Source organism: Ambystoma mexicanum, chromosome 11 (assembly GCF_040938575.1).
Source record: "Ambystoma mexicanum isolate Mex_15411 chromosome 11, UKY_AmexF1_1, whole genome shotgun sequence".
Taxonomy (NCBI): Eukaryota; Metazoa; Chordata; class Amphibia; order Caudata; family Ambystomatidae; genus Ambystoma; species Ambystoma mexicanum.
Window position 1 is genome coordinate 403,150,523 of NC_090934.1, and position 20,148 is coordinate 403,170,670.

The following is a 20,148-nucleotide window of genomic DNA, read 5'->3' on the forward strand; positions in this document are numbered from 1 at the left end:
GGGAAAAAAAAACACCTCCATGGGCTCATGGCCCGCACGGCTACCCTATTGTGGGAGTATCACTGCTGTCGCTATTATCACCCTGTGCAGCTGCATCCGGAGGTGGTTGCACTATGGGAGGCAGCCCGCGCAAGGCCCTAGTCTGTTCCTCCATGGCTGCAAGCATGCGGGTGTGGTAGGTCTCGTTCTGGAGGATGAGTGTGCGGAGGTCCCCATGCAACAACTCACGGGATGCCCGGACCTCCGCCCTAGTTGCCTGCATCTCAGCTGAGAGCGTACGGGTGAGACGCTCCAGCTGCTGTTCTGTCCTTCGGTTTGTTGAAGCCTCAAGCTCAACAAGAGTCATCCTGAGGTGAAGGAGCTCCTGCCTCAGGGCTTCCCTGTGGCCCTGGGACTCTATGGAGATGGCTTCCTGCAGAGTCGCCAGTGCCGCCCGCCTGTCCCTGTTGGACGCCAACATGTCCTCCCTGTGTGACTGGCAGATGGAGTCGGTTGCCTGCTGTAGTCGCCCCATCAGCCTTTCGGGGGGACAATGGAAGTGGCCACCCTATCCATGGCCTGAGCCATCATCTCTGATGATGCTGCCTGTTGGTTTGCCATACCGTAAATGGATTGCTCCCATGCGGTATTGCCAGGTGGCGTACGGCCACCACGTCGGCGGGCACCACACCTGTCTGGGGCAAGGCGAACTGCGCCTTGCTGTGCCGGCACTGCCTGAGGCTGCAGGACTGCATTCCCCCTCTGATCTGCTGGCCCAGGAACAGGATCAGATGTCGCAGAGTGTGACCCTGCATCCGTAACCACCAAAGGCGTAGCTGCCAACACTGACATCCCCATTGAGGGTTCTGACCCTGGTGCAGGTGGGTGGGACAGAAAGGAATCCCTTCCAGGAACACTCACCTGCGACGGCACGTACGTCTCATCATCCGAATCAACACCTGAGTACAGCTCGGGGGAGGTGCAGCCAGAGACACCCCTTGAGAGCACGACCTGCAGCAGTTGTGGGTTCTCACCCACCACCACACCACGTCCCTCACTGGTGGTCGGTCGGCCCTCGGACCCCTCCTGGGTCTGCACCATCTCCACAACCCCAGCAGTATCAGGTGCGTCTTCCCCTGCAAAGACATAAAAGAAAACAAATGGAAACAGGCATTAGCACCATGGCACACAATGAGGGCTGAGAAGCAAGAGAACCAGTACTTGATTGACACATGTCCCACATGACTAAAACCCTCCCATGCATGCACCCTCACTGCGTATGAAGGGCAGGCAAATGGCACACACTGATGACACCAAGATGGAAGATGAACACATTTTCTGCATGCTGCCTGGCAGTGGCATCACACATTGGCCTGTGATTGCCAGGTGAAATACACATGCCATCACACAGATGGCATGTACCATTGCTATTGAGTGAAGATGGAGAGGAGGGCAGCACTTATTCATTCAGTCCAGTTCCCGCATGTAATAGCTTTTCTAATTCAAACAGGTCTGATTTTTCACCTGGAGCTGCCAGTCCAAAATGGTCCGATTGCACAGGGACATGTGTGAACAAATGATATCCAGGTAACAAAGTCACTCCACTTTACCATAGCCATGTCAGACATGTGACTACAGGACTGAGAAATGCCTAGTAAAAGTGGTGGAATGCAAACAATCTGCCTGAATGAACAGAGAAAAATAAGCAACAATGTTGTGGCAAGGTGACACTTCAAGGGCAACTGGCGTGCTGTTGGCCTAGATGTCTACTGTTGGCAGAAGGGATACTGCTATGGCCAAATGCTGCTGCGCAGAATGTATTGCACGAAGCACATGGGTGACCCAAACGACTCAGGCGCACACACCCTCACCTGGCACACAAACAGAAGCCCTCACACACACGCCATGCACATGGATGACACATGCATGTGCACTCACCGGTCAATGCCTCATCATCAGGCAGATCTCCCACGCCTTGGATCTGTTCCTCGGTGACGTAGGTCCCAGCGACTGACTCATGTGTAGTGAGTTCCATGTCTTCTACTGGAGACCCACCTCCAGTCACTAGAGTTGCGGCATGACTTGAGGCCAGCTTATTCTTTGCCCTGCGCTTTAGGTCATTCCAGCGCTTATAGTAATCATTGGCTGTGCGCCTCACGATTTCAAGGGCACTTACGATGTCCGCAACGGTCTGCCAGTGTGCCTGGCGTTGTGCAGGTGTGGTCTTGGATCCTGCAACAATGACCATCTCGTTATCATGTGCGGACACATACTCGACAAGTGCATTCAGTTCGGCATCCATGAAGCTGGGCTTCCTCGACGGGCTGGACTATGTAGCCGTGTCTGGGGCATCAGCCTGTGCCGTACGAGCACTCTTCCTCTTCCGCTTGGAAGGTGGTGGTGATCCTGAGTGTCCTGCGCCGCTCTGGACACTAGGGGCAGGAGCCCTGGTGGACTCTGTATCAGGAGTGTGGGATTGCACACTCAGCATGAGAGTTGGTGCAGGCATTGGCTCAAGTGTAATGGTGTCAGGGGGAATGTCAGCAGGATGGACTAGGACCGACACTGTCCTGGCTGGGTGTGTGAGAGCTGGGGTGGATGGAGCCGCAGCTGCCCCTGCAGCCTCTCCACCCTGCCTACTTGGGGGAGCAGACGACCTTGCTGCCCCTGATCCACGTGGCCTGATGACATCAACGTGCACCAGTGCACGTGTCAATGGCCTGCTGACCTGGAAGTCAGCCATGGAGTCAGCCAGGTCTGGTGCCACAATGGGCTGGTCCAACAAGGGCTGAGCATGGATGGTGTCAGCCACATCACCCTCAACCAGGGGGGGGGGATTATGGGTGCCCTTGACTGGTCCTCCACACATGGGGGGACAGGGTCACCCTGCAAGTAACGACCACGTCCCCTACCGGATCCACCACGGCCACCACTTGTGGCTCGTCCACCTTTGCCACCCTTACGGAATCCTAGCCTCCCAACCATGGCACTGATGTTAATGTGCGTATGGGAGTGGCTGTAAACTATTGTCCTGGGCAATTGGGGGTCAAAGGGGTTGGGTACCAGATGGTAATTGTACCCTGGTGCTCTAGCAAGGCTGAATGTGACCCCTGGGGAAAGATGACGGGTCACGCAACGCACAGGAAGCCCAAAAAAGGGAGATGACGTGCACGCAACCCCTCCTAGACCACGTGTGCGGAAAAAAAAACCTGCACTACGCTGTGGCATCCAGTAACACAAGAATGAACGTATGCGTGTCACACGCAGCCTAGAATGACCTCTGAAGGGGTAGGCTACACACGGGGCAAGCACAGATGTTAGATACGTGTGTGACTCACCGTCTGCCAGGAAAAAGAGCGTGAAAAAGAAGCGCGTTTGGTTGGCAACACCCCCGCCAAAAGAAGATTTGTACGCTGTCTGAGTTGACAGGACAACAGTAGAAGGGAACACTGTTTGAGGGAACAGGCCCAGGAAAACCAGAAAAAGAGAAAAAAGAGAAAAAGCTGTCAGAGGTAACAGGGAGTACGAACTTGAAATGCCGTGAAGTAAATCGCGTGTGAAACGACAAGAAGTACAGAATTCACCCACTCGCTCTCCACAAAAAGCACGTACAAGGAAATGGTGTTCTACACGTACCTTTTATGCAGGCCCACACGTCCAGCGTCACTTATGGGGCGTGTACGCGCTAGGGCCATTTCCACCAATTACACGCTTTGTCACTTCTGCGTGTAAGGCCATTTCCACCAATTACACGCTTTGTCACTTCCGCGTGTACGCGCTAAGGCCATTTCCACCAATTACACGCTTTGTCACTTCTGCGTGTAGGGCCATTTCCACCAATTACACGCTTTGACACTCGGACGTGTCTTTCATTTTTTTAACACGCAACATTTCCAACGTGTGCCCTATTCAACGTGCACGTGACTTCATAGACGCGCATACGCTGGTGACGCGTTTACGTGCTAAGGGCCTTTCCTCGAATTACACGCAGGCGTGTTGGATTTTCACGTGCAAAATCACTCCGTATCAAGCTGGCCACGCTTTCACACACGGAAGACCACGCTCCTGCCCAGAAGGCCAAATTACTGCCACCCAGAGCCCTGAGCACGCTCCCACCTGCCATCTGCTGATGCCTGACTGCCTGCTGCCCACGTGCCCTGCCATTTGCTGCCTGCACATCAGCCAGGGGTGCTGTTGCTGTGACCACCCCTGCTGGAACCGAAGACTCCCGACTGCTTTTCCATCGCCCCACAGCCCAGCCCCAGGACCCAGTTGCCCACCCACTCCTGCCTCTGGGGTTGCCATGTCGGGCACTGCAACATCTGGCACCAGTGGAAACCCCCGGCCAAGGAGGCAGAGGGGCACCAGCTTCACTGCCACCGAAGTTGGTGTCCTGGTGGAGCATGTCCTGGGGCAGTATGATGCCCTCTTCGGAAGGTTGCGCGCCGACAAGGAAGGACGGACTCGGATTTGGATGGACATCGTGACTGCCATCAACGCGGAGGAGGTGGCAGTCCGCGACTACGAACGTGTCAGGAAGCGCTGGGAGGACTTCAGGTCCAGGACCCTCAAGGCCCGGCACCTCCTGAAGGCAGCGGATGCTAAGGGGCGCCGGGGCCACTTGTCGGAAGATCAGATGAGGGTCCTGGAACGCATATCCCCAGCGCTCCACATCCAGGTCCTTGAGAAGCAGACCCGTCTGGAGTCGAGCGGTAAGTGTACATGCATACTGATTGTAAGCTGTGCGTGTGGTGGTGTGCCAGGAGTGTGCAGGTTGAACATGTATTTTTATGTGGCCAAGTAGGGGGGGTGTACAGGGCCGTGAGGGTGACACATGCGAGGGGTCTCATGTGTGACACATGGATGGTGCTTGTGTGTGTGGGCTCGCATGGCACAGGATGTGGAGGAATGATTGTCAGGTGTGACATGGATGTTGATCAAAACACCGCGACAGTTGGCGGAGGTGTACACATGCATGCAAGTTTGGTGTTGTGTGTGCATGTGTAGTGTACTCCCTATGTTGCATGTGATGTGTGGATGACCTTTGGCTGCTCATGCTGCTGTATGTGAATGGATGGTGCTGGCTGTTGCAATATGGCTGTGGTATGGCTCATGTGTGCAAGTTGAAATGACATGTGTGTTGGGGATTGTGATGCCATGTCTGAGGTTTACCAATGCCACTCATGTATAACTGTCATGTGTGTATGAGTCCATTTTACAGTGCCCTGATGCCTGTGTTTTCTTTCTCCCTGTCTGCAGCGTCAACTGATGAAGAGGGTGGAGAAGGTGCTGTGGAGCACAGCGGGAGGGGTCGCACCACCAGCCGGAGACGCAAGGCCAGGATCCCCTCCCATGTTGTGATCTCGTCGGGGAGTAAGGAGTCCGGTGCAGCGTCCCAGGCCGCAGCTGCCGAGGGGAGGTCCAAGAGGCGGAGGTTGGAGTTGGACTCCTCGGCAGCAGAAGGGGCAGCTGGGACCCCACAGGGCCCAACGGAGGAAGATGGCACGGAGTCATCCAGGTTGGTGGGGGGTTTGGTGGAGGAGGAGGCCGTGCAAGCGACAGTGGCAGGGTCTGGAGGTGGGGATTCCACTGGTGCTAGTGGTGCAGTGCAGGATCAGGGACAGGAAGCAGCACAGGCCGCCGCGGAGGTGCCTGTGTGCAATCCTGTCCCTGCTCCTGTCACTGCATCATCTTGTACCAGCGGGGATGCCTACCTCCAGACCCGTTCTCAGGGAGAGGATTGGCTTACAACACCTGGCCTTCCTCTCCCTACGGATGTGGCTATCCTGCACCAGGTTGAGCCTGTCGAGGGTGGGGTGGCGTTGCGTCAACGGGCCATGCGAGCTGACCTGCAGTCTTTTCATGATGAGTCTGCACGTCTTCTCGCATGGCTCGTTGACCGCGTTGACCCACTGGGACAGCTCACCAGGGCTGGATTCCTCCGTTTCCTGGACCTTGTTCCGACCCCCTTCTCCACAGAACCCCCTATGCCCCAGTCGTCCTCCATGTCATCTTCCCACCCATGTGTCACCTGGGTGCCCTGTGGAGCTGCCTCCGACCGTGCGGCCAGGCTGGTGGACAACAGATCCCTGCCACAGTCGGGAGTCGGACGTCCAGCAGGGGTGGCCACATCAACGACTGCATCCCAGCTGGAGGAGGATGTGCAGGCACCATCGGACAGGGCACATGGACAGCAGCAGCTGCAGCAGCAGGAGGCTGTAGGTGGGAGCCACGATAGCTTGGGGCCTTCAACATCGGAGGGGCAGGCATCGGCCGGAGGGCAGGAGGACCCTGGACGGGAAGTGTCTTCCGTGTGGCAGCGGTTGGGCCACGCCATAGATGCGGAGCGGCGGCGGGCGGAAGAGGCGCGGCTCACGATGGTCAGGGCGGAGAACTCCATGCGGAGGGCTCTGAGGCGGGCCGAGTGCCTCGAGGCAATCCGCAGGGAGTTGGAGGTGAACTGCGGACCCTCAGGGCCATGGAACAGGACCGCCTCCGGGACATAGACGAGGAGTTCGATGATGCCCTGGCCCGGAACACCACTAAGTGAGCCGCTGGTCTGGCCCGCCGCCATTGAATATAGTTATTTAGTGATAGGTTTCCTTTGTAGTTTATTTTTATTTGGAGTCGACGGACACTGCTCCACCTTTTGTATATAGTTCCATTTTAGGTTTTTTGGTAGGTTTCATTTCTTCTCTTGGGATGATGGACCCTGAATACTTTGTACATAGTTGGACTTTGGATTTGGATATTTTTTTTACTATGAATATTTTTTCCCATGGAGCAATGGTTTTCTATTTCTTTTTTCCCTTCATTTCCTTTTCATGGACTTGAACTTTGGAAGATATTTTTTTGGATTATCATTTATTGATTTTAATTTGAAAAGGGACAGCCAGCTTAATTTTGTTATTTTTTTACTTGTGTATTTTGGTTAATTTTGATTGCCATTGCTGTTGTTTTTAATACATTATTTGGACTTTTTCATTCTTCAATGTGTGGTTTCATCTCATTGTTTTCATGCATGTCATGATATGGGTTTTCAGGTTCACTTGCAACCATTGTGTGTGTGTGAGACACATGTGTTGATTTACATTGTTTCCATTGGAGTAGTATCATGGGCACATGTAATACTTGGTTGTGTCTTTGGGCTGTGGTGGCTGGCCATGAGGCACATGCTTGAGGATTGTCAGGGCCTGTGGGCAGGGGGACATGAGTGGGGGCCTGGCGGAGGCTGCCCATGGTGGCTGGGGGGTGGGGGTGGTGGGATACATGAGTGGGGGCCTGGTGGAGGCTGCCCCTGGTGGCTGGGGGGTGGGGGTGGTGGGAGACATGAGTGGGGGCCTGGTGGAGGCTGCCCCTGGTGGCTGGGGGGTGGGGGTGGTGGGAGACATGAGTGGGGGCCTGGTGGAGGGTTCCCCTGCACTGCTGGGGGTGAGGGGTGCAGGGGGACATGAGTGGGGGCCTGGTGGAGGGTGCCCCTGCACTGATGGGGGGTGGGGGTGCAGGGGGACATGAGTGGGGGCCTGGTGGAGGGTGCCCCTGGATGCTGGGGGGTGGGAGACATGAGTGGGGGCCTGGTGGAGGCTGCCCCTGGATGCTGGGGGGTGGGGGTGGTGGGAGACATGAGTGGGGGCCTGGTGGAGGGTGCCCCTGCACTGCTGGGGGGTGGGGGTGGTGGAGACATGAGTGGGGGCCTGGTGGAGGCTGCCCCTGCACTGCTGGGGGGTGGGGGTGGTGGGAGACATGAGTGGGGGCCTGGTGAGGCTGCCCCTGGTGGCTGGGGGGTGGGGGTGGTGGGAGACATGAGTGGGGGCCTGGTGGAGGGTGCCCCTGCACTGCTGGGGGGTGGGGGTGCAGGGGGACATGAGTGGGGGCCTGGTGGAGGGTGCCCCTGCACTGCTGGGGGGTGGGGGTGCAGGGGGACATGAGTGGGGGCCTGGTGGAGGGTGCCCCTGGTTGCTGGGGGGTGGGGGTGGTATGAGACATGAGTGGGGGCCTGGTGGAGACTGCCCCTGGATGCTGGGGGTGGGGGTGGTGGGAGACATGAGTGGGGGCCTGGTGGAGGCTGCCCCTGCACTGCTGGGGGGTGAGGGTGATAGGGGACATGAGTGGGTGCCTGGTGGAGGCAGCCCCTGGTGGCTGGGGGGTGGGGGTGATAGGGGACATGAGTTGGGGCCTGGTGGAGGGTGCCCCTGCACTGCTGGGGGTGGGGGTGCAGGGGGACATGTGTTGGACATGGGTGGGGGCCTGGTGGAGGGTGCCCCTGGATTCTGGGGGGTGGGGGTGCAGGGGGACATGAGTGGGGGCCTGGTGGAGGCTGCCCCTGGTGGCTGGGGGGTGGGGGTGATAGGGGACATGAGTGGGGGCCTGGTGGAGGGTGCCCCATGACTGCTGGGGGTGGGGGTGCAAGGGGACATGAGTGGGGGCCTGGTGGAGGCTGCCCATGGTGGCTGGGGGGTGGGGGTGATAGGGGACATGAGTGGGGGACTGGTGGAGGCTGCCCCTGCACTGCTGGGGGGTGGGGGTGGTGGTAGACATGGGTGGGGGCCTGGTGGAGGGTGCCCCACAGTGCTGGGGGTGGGGTGGGTGGGAGACATGAGTGGGGGCCTGGTGGAGGGTGCCCCTCAGTGCTGGGGGGGTGGGGGGTGGGAGACATGAGTGGGGGCCTGGTGGAGGCTGCCCCTGCTCTGCTGGGTGGTGGGGGTGCAAGGGGACATGAGTGGGTGCCTGGTGGAGGCTGCCCCTGGTGGCTGGGGGGTGGGGGTGATAGGGGACATGAGTGGGGGCCTGGTGGAGGGTGCCCCATGACTGCTGGGCGGTGGGGGTGCAAGGGGACATGAGTGGGGGCCTGGTGGAGGCTGCTCCATGACTGCTGGGGGGTGGGGGAGCAAGGGGACATGAGTGGGGGCCTGGTGGAGGGTGGCCCACGGTGCTGGGGGGTGGGGGTGCTGGGGGACATGAGCAGGTGTGCAGGGTAGTCCCCTGTTTTGTGGGCTGCCTGCAGGGGCCGTGGAGGGTGTACAGGGAACACCTGTGAGGACCCACCCAGCCTAATCGCGTGTGTAACCTCCTGCGCACCCCTGTAATACACGTACCCAGCCAAATCGCGTGTGATAATTCCCGCGCACCCCTGTAATACACGTACCTGGCCAAATCGCGTGTGATAATTCCCGCGCACCCCTGTATTACACGTACCCAGCCAAATTGCGTGTAAAACTTCCCGCGTACCCCTGTGATACACGTACCCAGCCAAATCGCGTGTGATAATTCCCGCGTACCCCTGTAATACACGTACCCTGGCTAATCGCGTGTAAAACTTCACGCGTACCCCTGTAATACACGTACCCTGGCCAATCCTGTGTAAAACTTCCCGCGTACGCGTACCCCTGTAATACAGGTACCCTGGCTAATCGCGTGTAAAACTTCCCGCGTACCCCTGATATAAAAGTTACCCGCTTTGCGTTCCTTGTTTGGCAGCCCTGTGAACTGGTCCAGGGTTAGCGCAGCCCTTTGCGATGATTTAGCGATTTTGATGGCTTTTCCTTGCGCGAGGGCGTTCTTGGGGGCGTTACTGGCGCTGCTGCAGGGTCGCTGCGATACTCTGCGCCACGGATGGTTTGGGAGCCTAAAATCCATGAATACGCTGTGCGCGGAAATCGGTTTTAGCGCACGCGCCTGGCGCAGACAATCGCACGCGGACACTCTGCGCCAGCTGCTTGCGACACTTTTCTGCGAAATTCTATGAATTACCCTGTCAATCCGTTATCCCGGTTATGGCCATAGCAAGGCTGGACCATTCTCTTATGACTGATGGTAATGTTTTATCTGTGGGTTTGGAATTACAGGATTTACGCATCAGTGAGTTTTCTGATCTAGACACAGCTAATAATGTAAGTATAGAACTGGACTCGGTGGCTCCAAGCGTGATACAGAAAACTTGTGATGCATCCATTGGTGGGTCTCCGGCTGAGTTAGCCAATTACATTGATATGTACACTGAAAAGCAACAACAACTCAGAGTGAATAGACTTGATACCTCATTTAAGTCCGTGGAGCATTCAGACGAGTACATCATGCTTTGAGGGAAGTGAATGACAGAATTCGTCTCACCTAGCCTACTGTTTCGGCACTAAACATGGTGCTCAGCTCTCTTGTCAGCCTCTATGATAACAACTGGGTCGAGGTCAGGGCCCATACCCTGATTTTGAGTAGTATGCATGTTAGATTGGGGGGATTGGAGAAGGGGTGCGAGACCATGCTGGTACAGCTGGCTGGGATTAAAGGTGAGAAGGTATTGATTCAGGGTAAGCCTCAAAACAGCTGTTCTTCTGAAGACCCTCTTAAAATCCTGCAGGTAGAGGTCTTGGGTACTACAGTGGCATGAACAAAAGATGGTGACCTTCCAAAGAAAAATTCACACGCAGGTCGAAATACTACCTGTGCTTAAGGAAGACATCATAGATTTGACAACAGAAGAGGGAAGGGGGGGCGGGGGCGAGGAAAGAAACAGAATAAAGGGAAGTGGGAACAAGCCCAAGAAAATGAAAAATATTAAAAAACGTAATACCTCATCATGTAGATATTTACGTAATTTAACAATTTTTGAATCTATGTCCAGAGGTCGAAATAAAGGGAAATACCTCCCCTGGGTGATGACCCCGGTTTTAGAAGAAAATACGATTTAGGAGAGCATATTGTCTGGGGGGAGTGTGAAAATTTGATTTTGGAGGAAGCTCCGGCGATGTTCCACACTCTAACATCTGATCTACCCAGTAAGATGGTAATGGGTTGTTCAGTGGTGAGGTTGGATATGGGGCCCAAACTGAGCCCATTAAGCAGACAACGGCAGTGTAAGTAGAGGGCGCTGCAGGTGGGTCAGTGATTGTTAGTACAAAGGACGATAAAGTGGAGGAAGAAGGGTCTTCTCATGAAGATGAGATGGTTCAGACCTGTGGGAGTAAATGGGGGTCTGTTGCTTCACCTACTCCAGAAATTACCCCCTGGGAGGAGAATTTATTGTATAACATATTATAGCTCCCAGATGTAGGGAGGGGGGACGTGAGTATGTCTTCTGAAGGGGATATCCATCAGCGTGGTCTGTTACTGAGACATTACAGAAGGAAAAGGGACTAGCGCAGATAGGGCTTGGACCAAGGATGGGACATGACTCTCTAATCAGTACATTTTCTGTTTCTAAAACTGCACGAAATATGGATGTTGGACCCAATACTATTAAGAATTTGGGTCTGGTTGGGAAATCCCAGGGGAACAAGCTCAATACACCCGTCCGCATCCTGAGAAATGCTAGTGGGAAGTATGAGATGTAGCAGTCTAAACAGGCACATGAGGGCGTGGATAAATGGATTTCGTATGGGGTTCATGCCAATAAGCAAGGGAAAAATGTATCTTCCCGTGTGTTGCAGTTGTCAAGTTTAATGGGTCCAAATGTGCCTGTATGTTTGAACCGTGGAAATGTGCAATTAATCTGGTCGAAAATTTCTAGTTCGAATATGGTAACCTCGTCTGACTTGGATAGGGTCCAGTTCCCAGATCGAGCACATATGGAAAAGTGTCATCTTTATTTTAAGTCCCAAATAGCGATGAATTTGGTTTATAGGGAAAAGGCTAATGTTGAATAATTTAGGTTTTAATATTGAACAGTTTGAGGAACAGCAAAACTCAAATAGGGGTAGTTTAGGTGGTGGCTTGAAGATCGTGTTTATCCCTGAGAGGCCAGGACTGAGGCAAACTAGGAACAAAAGAGGTCACATGAAGAGGATTGGGCCAGTGTTGCATCCTCCTTGTGGAGTAGATCAGGACCCTCGCCCCGATAGATCCAACGGATTTGTGCAGGAGTTTATAGCTTTAAAAATGTTGTCCTGGAACTCTAGAGGGAATAGCCACCTGGTTACAAACTCGGAGGTTGTCTCTATGTTAAAGGATAGCAACCGCATTTGTTTGCAAGAAACATGGCTTTTAGAAAATAGGCCGTTGCATGGGTTTGATGTCATGTCACAGCTGGCTAAAACCAGTAAGGTGGGTAGACCCTCGGGAGGGTTGATTGTCGCCATTAAATCTTCCTTGGGGGTGAAAGTAACAGCCACATTGAATTTGCCGTTTGGGCTGATGGCATTGGAATTTGCTTCTGCCTTGGTACCTTGGGAAATATTATTTATTGATGTATATTGGCATAAAGCTGTGGCTGGTCTCGGCGCCTTTTTGGAAGCGATTATTAAAACCATCCATCACTGGCAGAGTTCAGCCTGTAATGGTAGAGTACTCCTGGCTGGGCATTTAAATGCAGATTGTTGTATCTTGGGTTTGGCGGGTGACCCATGCAAAACCTTGCCAGAAATAGTCTTATCTAATTACAAGCAACAGTCAGGTAGAAAATTGAATTTGGCCTGGCCCTCCATTGGTCTTGTGGGCCTGAATGGGGTGTGGGGGACTCCAGTAACCCAACAGGGTTTAGAGGGGCTAGTTATTTCGATGCTCCATTACATCTTTGTAGGCGCATTCCTTTGTGACTGTTGTTCGGGCCTTGACATTACCCAAAATACTTGGAGTGATCACTGTGTACTAAAAGGCAGATTTTGATATTATCCTTAACAGGACTGTCCCAGGAACTTCTGTTAACCTTAGAACAGCTGGTGGGGGTTATCCGCTGGTCACCATATAATATTGGGATATTGAACAGAGAATTTTAGGGAATGTTGAAATGTATGACTTTGGAATGGAAACTACATATGTTTAACTCGCAGCATTTCGATCTTTTTGTGGGTAGCCTGATGGAATTAACCCATTCTAATCCTCTGATTAGACAGACTTATTTACTTCTAGACACCAACATGCGTATGATGACCATCTGGCAAAAGAAAAGACACTTATGTGCCAGAGTGTTAGGAAAATAAACCTCGCTAACTCGGACCAGGTAATCAAAACAGCTAGAATCAGCACTGCAAGACCAAAATATAGACATTTTTGTAAGTCTAAAAAGGCTGCACTGCTCCAAAGGGATGCTGCGGCCATGCCATGTATCCTGGTAAAAAGGGATTTGAGGGCTTTTTGGGCTCTGATTAATGTTCAGGACCCTTCTGTGGCTCTCTCTCAACTAAATTCAGTGTGGGAGTCTCAATGGGTGACATCTTTAATGGCGTTTTATGAGGTAGACCCTATGGGTGTTAACTCCGACATTCGCCCACTTGTTGCTGGGGCTGATAGGAAGTGGCAGTTGATTATCGACTCTGACGTGGTTCTGAAATAGATTTAAAAAATGTAAGATTTCACGAGCCACTGGACCCAATGGGTTTGAGGAATAATACTTTCAAGGGCCCTGTCAGATGGTCAGATGTACTATGTATGTTGTTTACAAATATTTTCCTTTTGGGTGTGGTACCTTCCTCTTAGTAAACTATCCACGTGGAGCTGATCTTTAAAAGAGATAGAAATGACCCGAAAAATGACCGCCCTATATCATTGATAGACGCCGATTGGCATCTGTATTGCTTATCCATCTCAATGAGTGGGCGTTTGCAACCCAGTGGCTGAAGAAACTACAAACAGGTTTCAGGCAGGGGCCTTCAACTAAAATAAATAGGACAGTGCTGAGGGCATTACAAGAAACCTCGGGGGATTCTTCTGGGTGCACATACGTGGTATCAATTGATCTCTCGCCAGCCTTTGACCATGTCTATCGTAATCGACTTTAGTCGAGTTGGCTAATTAGGGGCTGCCGGGGGCCCTATTGAAGCTTACCATGGTACTTAATGAGAACATGTGTGTGCGTATTAGATTGAACCTAGAAGGCCATATGTCTCGTAGGATTCTGACTATGTTTGGATTGAGACTGGGGTACGTTTTTGCCCTCTGCCTTTTCAATCTATACGTTTCAGATGTCGATGAGTTCACTCTGAAATTGGGCCATTTCCAAGTACCATGATTAACATACACGGACGATTTCCTGCTTCTTGACATAACCAAAGTTGGACTCCAACATCTGCTTACTAAATTCTCTAACTATGCTAGGGAAAATGGTTTGATAGTCAACCGTAGCAAGACTCGGATCATGGTGTTGTCAAGGGGTAGGAAGCACCATACCCAGATATGGAGGATGGAGGTGACCTAGAGAGAAAACACTGGCAGTATTCTATACTTGGGATTTCAGTTTATGGCCCAACCATCGTCTATTGGGATACAGACTTTTCTGAGGCAGACGGCCCTACTCGTATCCAATCAAGCAAGTAAATTAGACCAAATGTGCTGACGATTTTGGATCAAATCAACTGTCTCTTTTTATGAAGGTAAGGTTGTAACCAAACTCTTATACGGCATGGAGTTATACTACGAGGCAGTTAATAATGGTTTAGGGTCTATTCAGGCTGGATTTTGGAGATGGATTTTGAAATTGCCAAATGCAATCCCGGCTCCAGCCATACGATATGAGCTGGGTATCCTTCCATTGGGTGCTCGGGTGCGCTGGAGGCTCCTTTCTTTATTTCGGAATATGATTGATCCGATACCCAACTCGTTGTTTGAGGTTGATGGGCAAATTTCTAGGTCATAATGGAAGTGTTTATGGTTCAAAGGAGTTTTTATCAGATATGGGACATAAGCGTGATGCGCTATTGACTGATTTAACATTGGACAGGGAGACATAACCAATCCAGATAAAGTACAGAAGGCTCTATGTGAGAAAGACTGGATTGACACAATAGATAGGTTCCATGTGTACCCCTCCACGAGTCATTTATCCCGGCAACATAAAAAGTGTGGAGTCATTTCACCCATTTTGCTACAGTTCCCCAATAGATGGTATCGGTCCCTCCTTCTGAAATTACATTGGAATTTCTTCCCCACTTAGGAAGTATTACTCAGAAGAAGTTCATCTCGGTGGAAGATGCTGGTTGTAGATTCTGTAATGTTGGGGTACAAATTCAAAGTATGGAGCATTTGATAATGGAGTGAGGTGCACTTAAATCCCAGAGAAAACTTTTTATGAACAAAGTAATCTCCTCGGCAAGTTGGGTAAATGTACATTCCTTTTGGTCTTGATGTATTAATATACAGAATAAAGCGGATAGTACAGCAATTGCGACATTCGTAAAATCATTATATCTGTATTTAGACCATGAAATGTGGACACACACAATCGATGAAGAAAGAACCATGAATTATGAGTATGTAAGGGCTTGATTGTATTTTAGATATTGCACATTATTGCTGTTTGTAACAAATTTTATGTTTTTGAATATTGTTCTTATTTAATTGTTTTTATGAATGTCATTGTTTTAAATTTAGTGTAACTAAGTGTATGTTGCCATTTTCTTTTGTCAATATTGTAAAAACAAATTATAAACGATGTACAATGAAAAAAATGCTTTTTAAACTATCTACATGTTTAATCATTGGCTGAAGGGGGCTCTGGAAACCTGCCACATTTGGTTTACAGGGCACGTTTTTTTATTTATGATAAAAGGCATAACAGCTTCCATAGGGAATCCATCGCTAATGTAACATGCTGTCTACCACTATAAGAAATCAAGCTCTTGCTTTGGGCCTGCATTAGCACTCATTTATTGAAGATGTCTATGCCATTGTAGGATCTTTTGGTAGCTTGATGTCCTTTCTGTTCTGTTGTCAAGTGTACACACATTCATGAGGCTATCGGAACACGCTTATCAGCACTAGAGCCCCAGTCTTTTATCTGGTAGCTTGAAGACTGATGATTCTTTGCTGAATTCCTGGATCATTTTGTGTTGCTTGTTTGTCATAAACTTTCCAATTATGTTGCTATGTTTTCGTTTCTTCAATTTCAATGTAAATTGTTTAAAAATACAGCGGTCTTAATTTTCAGGATCATGTATTTCACTTCCAGGTGTTTCCTCCAATAGATTTTGCATATAATCTTGGTAGCCAATGCCCATTTCCAATTAGATTTGGTGGGATGCAACCAGATTCTGTTCCCGAATGCTTCGCCATTGAGATTTCAGTGGGATGGAGTCCATCATACCGGTTAGCACTGCTTTAATAGGCAGCATTCAAAGTCTGCCAAACAGAAAGGATCATTTGGGTTGACTTCCAATAAAAGGGCAACCTGCGAGGCCTAGAATAGCATACGGGTTACCTGACAGCACTGCCTCATAGTAGGACTGTGAGCCCATCTGAAGTTCTTCTCTTTCCATCTTATTAGCCCTTCTCTTCGGGAATCTAGTGTGTGACTTTGAGGGGGGACTGGGGAATGCTGCTTACAGCCAAAAGAGAGAATGTAGCCTCGGAAGGATGATCACTTCCAAGATACGACGGCATGGAAGTATGGATACAGTGTCGGCAATGTTCTGCTTGCACAAACGCGCAGTCAATAGTGGACTTGGAAGTTGAAGAAGTGAGCACCCTGAGAAAACCAGAAAGAATACACCTAAGCAGAGAAGGCAAATCTATACGTTCAAAGAGCATTAACAACTTGAGAGCTTGATTTTCCAGCTCTCAAGTGGTGAACATTGCAAATGCCCTAGGTCAGGTCTACCTGTGGGATGCTTGGACTGCGATTGTATTTTTTATTTTTGTTTATTTATGTTGTATTTTATGATGCAACACATGTATACGCGATCCATCCGAGTGGCAATATTAACATTTGCCTGTCACAAGAATCAATCTTGGAACAGCGTCCAGCATTGGTTAACTTTCGAGTTATTCCTGGGGGAATGGAGAGGTTCTTAATACAACATACCATCAGCACATGCCGCTAGGCATTACCTTGATTTGCTGTACATTGTTTGGGGAACATTTTGTGATGTTCTGTGCAGGGGGAACAAAATTATTGGTTGGGGGCCGAGAAAAATAACTTCTTATTCAAACTCCTACAGGTAATCTCCCTCTCTCTCTTCCTCGGTTTCTCGTTCCCGCTGTCTGTGTCTTATTTATAAATACAATACCCCCCATCACTAATACTCAAACATAACTGTACCCCACACACACACAGCAATTTTACCCCCCCCCCCACCTCCTCCAAAAAAGGCATCAAACAACAGAACACGACACCTCTACAACAGCTTGCATATCCCGTTCCCACCAATGCATCCTAGCCCCACGGGCACACAAGGCTCCTATCTGGACACGTGTTGCTACGCCCTTGACAGCGACCACTTACAAACAGACCCACACACAGAGCTCAGGATACTTCCAATCTGCACAGACCCAGAAAACAGCAAAGCTCATTTGAATGGTGCCTCTCTCCCCACTAACCTAACCCACCCCCCTCTCTTTCAGACACGCCAGAGTGTCTGGAGGCCATGTATGGTTGCTCCTATAAATCCCAGTACATCACCAAATCATGCTAAAGTCAGGTGTCTCTGGCATCAGGGATACATGTTGCTCCACAGGTAACAAGCCCACTATTTTCAGCAAAGTCGCCAAGCCCCCTTTTCAGTGGCCTGTATTTGGGGGGCAAGCCTCTTTAGAAATTAAAGAATAGTTTTGAAAATCAAAAGGAGTAGCTGTTCGCATCTCCTATAGGGAAATACCATCGTGTATTGAGTACATCTAACACTAAGTTGTACTTTAAAAGATTTAATATTTATGCACCATTCCACGAGATAAAAGACAATTTTGGATAATTGGGGATTCTGTGATATTCTTAAAGCATTAGCCTGCTCCCCCCCGCACCCACTTGCCGGGGCTTTTAGCATCCGCAGGATCTTTAGGTCGCTATAAGAAGGCTGATTCAGGAGTAACGAACAGGCACTGCAGCATATCACTGCCCTTGCATGGCGCTGGCACTGCCATGATTAGCCATGAAGGGGAGTGGGCAAGAGGACAGTCTTTGAATGGCCCTTTGAGCAGAGTAGCACCCACGTGTTGTGGTGGGCCACTGTACTGACATGGTGCCGGCAGCACCACTATACTGTGCATGTATGGCAAGGGGAGGAGAGGAGGGCAGAGGGGCAGTGCAGAGACAGGTACCAAGCATCAAAGTGGGAAACTGGAGTGTGAATGGAGCTTTCAGGGAAGAAGAAACTACCGGCAAACTACTGGATGCCCGGAATTCCACATTCCTGATTGGCTGAGCTTCCATAAAGGGTTCTGAAGTTTGTTAGATGCCCCAAAGCAGCGTCCACCAGAAGGGTGAATAATGACTCTTTCTAGCAAGTGTGCTACGGTCATGAGAGGCACACCTGTTAGCTGGTCGTTTGTGTGCTTTCCCAATGTGTAATGCTGGCAGGTGGTGTTGCTTGGGAAAAGGAGGTTACTAGGGAGGACTGTGGCAGAGTGGTGACTGAGGTCTCTAGCAAAGCAATTGTGCAATTGCTCATATGGCCCTCTAGTGCCTAGTAGTGCAGGGTATTTTGGTCACTCACCTTAAATTAGTGCTAGAATTTCGCGATGCACTTGTCGATACCAAGTGGTAGGGGAAATCTCCGCTCTTTGGCTGTTAGTTTCAGTCCGCATATAGTGTATGTTTGCAGAACTTGAGAAGCAAGGTCTCGGGAGGTATTTTTCTCAATCCTCCATAGTCCCAGTTTAATGTTGACTCTAGACTTTGCTCTCCAAGTGTAGGATTGGGGTGCAAAGGATATCCTGGGTCACTCATCGATCCTGAGTTCCAGGTAGAGTGTCCAACCAAGAGTCTATAAAAATATAGTTTTTAATTAGACCAACACTGATAATGTTCCACCCCAGTAGGGGAGAGAGAAAGCAGACTTTAGAATAAAGGGATACTGGGTTTTAGACAGGGGCTTAAAAAGGCTATAAGCATGTCTTTAAAAGGGCAGAGAATGGTGCTTAAAAGACAATAGGGTCCTTTAAGGTAGACCAGGCGGACAGGACCACCCCTCAAATACCTTATGTTCTTGTCTCACAGGCTCAACAGCATTGAGCCAGGCCTTTCGGCAGCAAACCGGAAGTTTAGGCGCTTTTAGGACCAAACCGGGGCCAAGTCGAGGAGTGGTAGCGATGGGTTCCAAAGATGCAGTGCTGTATGACAGCAGTGATGGTTTGTGGGTCAAAGACACTGAGAATGGCAGGCAGTATCAGGTTTACGGTGCTCAAAAGACACAGTGGTCTCAGGTGCAGAGAAGCAGAGACGTGCCTTTGGTGGAGAGCAGGCTCAGCTGGCCCAATGCAGTGTTGGGCTAGTGCTACTGCAACAGCTTGGAGCTCGAAACAACTGGTGACCAGTCAGAGGTGTCGAGTTAGAGACACTAAAAGACTTAGCAGGTGTGAAATGCAGAGATGGTGATGCATCAGTGTTGAGCGAAACTTGTAGATGGTGAGGCCGTCGAGCTACGAGGTAGAAAATGACTCGGTTGGTTCCCTTGAAGCAGTTTGGACTATGTTAAAAGTGCCCAAAACGGCTTCAAGGAGGTTGGGAGATGCAGAGAGAGACAATTCTATGGTTATAGGGTGACCCTGCCCTGTGCCTAAGGGGAAAGGTGAGTCCTTTCGCCTGCTCTTCAAAGCCAGGAGGGTTTGTAGAGAGTACTTGCAGGGTTCTACAGTTGTGGTAGGCCTTGTCCACATAGCAGTTTCACCCTAAATGTGCCCTTGGGATGGGTAGGGACAAGAGCGTTCCTCTTCATTTGAGCATTCTGTCTTCCCCTCCATGGCAGAAATCTTTGGAATACACTATTTCCCTATCAAGGTTCCAGGTGAGTCCTTCTGAACTTGAAGTCCAAAGATGAATCAAATAAGGGGAGGATTCCCCACCTATAAAGTCAAAATGCCACTGTGGTCCAAGCCTATTGGAAGGAGTCCAATCCACACTGTTTTAACAAGTGCTCTTTGCCTTCTGATGCCATGCCTAGAATGCTTTATCTGCTGGAAGTGGGGAGGGGCAGTACGTTTAGGGAGACCTAGCAGGATCCAAGATGGTGGAACTCTTCTCCGAGCTAAATCTCTCCTCTGGGATACTCTAACTACATCCTTCCTCTATCTGCCTACTTCAAAAGGACTCCAGTAATGAGCACCCTATTGTAAGAGGGCATTGTCATGTCAGGACTGTCTTTAAAGCACTGGTTCCCAGGAGACCTCCCAGTGAGGGTTCCTGTCTCCTAGAGGAAAGTGTCTACATTCCTTAAGGGGATTGAAAGAGAAGCTTCCTGGGCAGAGACTCATTTGGATGGTTTGGGTACACTCACACAAGGCAAACCTGTCATGATTTGAGTCATCTCAATA

The 20,148-nt window shown here is 50.7% G+C and overlaps 1 protein-coding gene across 3 annotated transcripts in view; it reads right to left on the reverse strand.

Annotated features, from left to right (window-relative positions):
- Positions 1-20,148, reverse strand: part of CSTPP1 (centriolar satellite-associated tubulin polyglutamylase complex regulator 1) — a 1,657,587-nt gene that overhangs the window by 64,038 nt on the left and 1,573,401 nt on the right. The gene's annotated exons all lie outside the window — the stretch shown is intronic.